The sequence below is a fragment of the Triticum aestivum genome, chromosome 7A (genome assembly GCF_018294505.1).
Source record: "Triticum aestivum cultivar Chinese Spring chromosome 7A, IWGSC CS RefSeq v2.1, whole genome shotgun sequence".
Classification (NCBI taxonomy): Eukaryota; Viridiplantae; Streptophyta; class Magnoliopsida; order Poales; family Poaceae; genus Triticum; species Triticum aestivum.
In genome coordinates this window covers 222,728,917-222,731,979 of record NC_057812.1, presented here as the reverse complement: position 1 = coordinate 222,731,979, position 3,063 = coordinate 222,728,917, and positions in this window count along the sequence as shown.

Below are 3,063 nucleotides of genomic sequence, written 5' to 3'. Positions count from 1 at the left end.
GGCATAGGCGCGGCGGCTGTAGCGCTAGGGTTTGGCGCGCAGGCCCTCGCTGCTTGCTGGTTGCGGCGTTGGCTGTTGGGCTGGTTGGCCTGGCCTCACTGCGTAAATTTTTTTTTGAAATAAGACAGAAAAATAAATATAGAGAAAATATAATATAAATTTATATAGGACATATATATATCAAAATTCTTAGAAAAATAAATCCTACACCGTGCACATTTTTCCAGAGGCAAAATCCAAACAAAAAACATTTTTTTATAAATTCCAAATAAACTCCAATTTGAATTCAAAAACTTTTGGCATTAATTTCTCCTAACTTTTTGGGGTGTCATGTTAGCTCCTCTCATACTTTTAAACAAGTATTTGTCACGGTTATTTGAAATAAATTTTGGAATGCCAAGTTGAATCCAAATTTAAATAAAATTCAAATGCCTCTGAAATTTCCAAATGCCATGACACAATCAATCACACAACAATCAAACAAACAATCATAAATATTTATTTAATATAACATTCCAAAATTTAGAATTTTGGGATGTTACAGAAGTTCCAGTAACTTGGTGATAGTGACTAGAGAACTCTGTCAATCACTATCTTATCTGGAAGATTAACTCCCACTTGATTCAAGTGATTGTAGTACTCAGACATTCTGAGCACATGCTCACTAGCTGAACTATTCTCCTCCATCTTGTAGGCAAAGTGCTTGTCAAAGGTCTCATACCTTTCAACATGGGCATGAGTCTGAAATACTAATTTCAACTCTTGGAACATCTCATATGCTCCGTGGCGTTCAAAACATCTTTGAAGCCCCGATTCTAAGCCGTAAAGCATGGTGCACTAAACTATCAAGTAGTCATCATATCGAGCTCGCCAAACGTTCATAACATCTGTATCTTCTCCTGCAATGGGTCTGTCACCTAGCGGTACATCAAGGACATAATTCTTCTGTGCAGCAATGAGGATAATCCTCAGATCACAGATCCAATCTGCATCATTGCTACTAACATCTTTCAACTTAGTTTTCCTCTAGGAACATATCAAAAATAAACAAGGAGCTACATCGAGAGCTATTGATCTACAACATAGTTATACAAATACTATCAGGACTAAGTTCATGATAAATTTACGTTCAATTAATCATATCACTTAAGAATTCCCACTTAGATAGACATCACTCTAGTCATCCAAATGATCACGTGATCCAAATCAACTAAACCACGTCCGATCATCATGTGAGATGGAGTAGTTTTCAATGGTGAACATCACTATGTTGATCATATCTACTATATGATTCACGCTCGACCTTTCGGTCTCCAGTGTTCCGAGGCCATATCTGCATATGCTAGGCTCGTCAAGTTTAACCCGAGTATTTCTGCGTGTGCAAAACTGGCTTGCACCCATTGTATATGAACGTTGAGATTATCACACCCGATCATCACGTGGTGTCTCGGCACGACGAACTTTGGCAACGGTGCATACTCAGGGAGAACACTTGTAGCTTGAAATTTAGTGAGAGATCATCTTATAGTGCTACCGTTAATCAAAACAGAATAAGATGCATAAAAGATAAACATCACATGCAATCAAAATATGTGACATGATATGGCCATAATCATCTTGCGCCTTTGATCTCCATCTCCAAAGTACCGTCATGATCTCTATCGTCACCGGCATGACACCATGATCTCCATCATCTTGATCTCTATCAATGTGTCGTCACATGATCATCTCGCCAACTATTGCTTTTGCAACTATTGCTATCACATAGCGATAAAGTAAAGCAATCGTATGACGCTTGCATCTTATGCAATAAAGAGACAACCATAAGGCTTCTGCCAGTTGCCGATAACTTTAACAAAACATGATCATCTCATACAACAATTTATATCTCATCACGTCTTGACCATATCACATCACAACATGCCCTACAAAAACAAGTTAGACGTCCTCTACTTTGTTGTTGCAAGTTTTACGTGGCTGCTACGGGCTGAGCAAGAACCGTTCTTACCTATGCATCAAAAAACACAACACGGTATAGTGATTGCTTTTTGATCTTCAGAAAGAACCCCGTTCATTGAATCCGATTCAACTAAAGCTGGAGAAACAGACACCCACTAGCCATCTATGTGCGAAGCACGTCGGTAGAACCAGTCTCACGTAAGCGTACGCGTAATGTCAGGCTAGGCCACTTCATTCAACAATGTCACTGAATCAAGAATCAACTAGTGACGGCAAGCAATATGTATATACCCACGCCCACAACTCCTTTGTGTTCTACTCATGCATATAACATCTACGCAATAACCTGGCTCGGATGCCACTGTTGGGGAACGTAGAAATTTCAAAAAAAATCTACGCACACGCAAGATCATGGTGATGCATAGCAACGAGAGGGAAGAGTGTCGTCCACGTAACCCTCGTAGACCATTAAGAGGAAGCGTTATGACAACGCGGTTGATGTAGTCGTACGTCTTCACGATCGACCGATCCTCAGTACCGAACGTACGGCACCTCCGCGTTCAGCACACGTTCAGCTCGATGACGTCCCGCGAACTCACGATCCAGTAGAGCTCGGGGAAGAGTTTCGTCAGCACGATGGCGTGGTGACGATGTTGATGAAGCTACCGACGTAGGGCTTCGCCTAAGCACCGCTACGATATAACCGAGGTGGATTATGGTGGAGGGGGGCACCGCACATGGCTAAGAGATCAACAGATCAATTGTTGTGTCTATGGGGTGCCCCTGCCCCCGTTTATAAAGGACCTAGGGGGAGGCGGCCGGCCAAGGAGGAGGGCCCGCCAAGGGGGGAGTCCTACTCCCACCGGGAGTAGGACTCCCTCTTTTCCTAGTTGGAGTAGGAGAGGAGAAGGAAGGGAGAGAAGAGAGAAGGAAAGGGGGGCACCGCCCCCCCCCCCCCTCCTTGTCCAATTCGGACTAGAGGGGGAGGGGGGCGCGGCTGCCCTTGGCCGCCCCTCCTCTTCTCCCACTATGGCCCATTAGGCCCAATATACTCCCCGGGGGGTACCGGTAACCCCCCGGTACTCCGGTAAATGTCCGAAACCT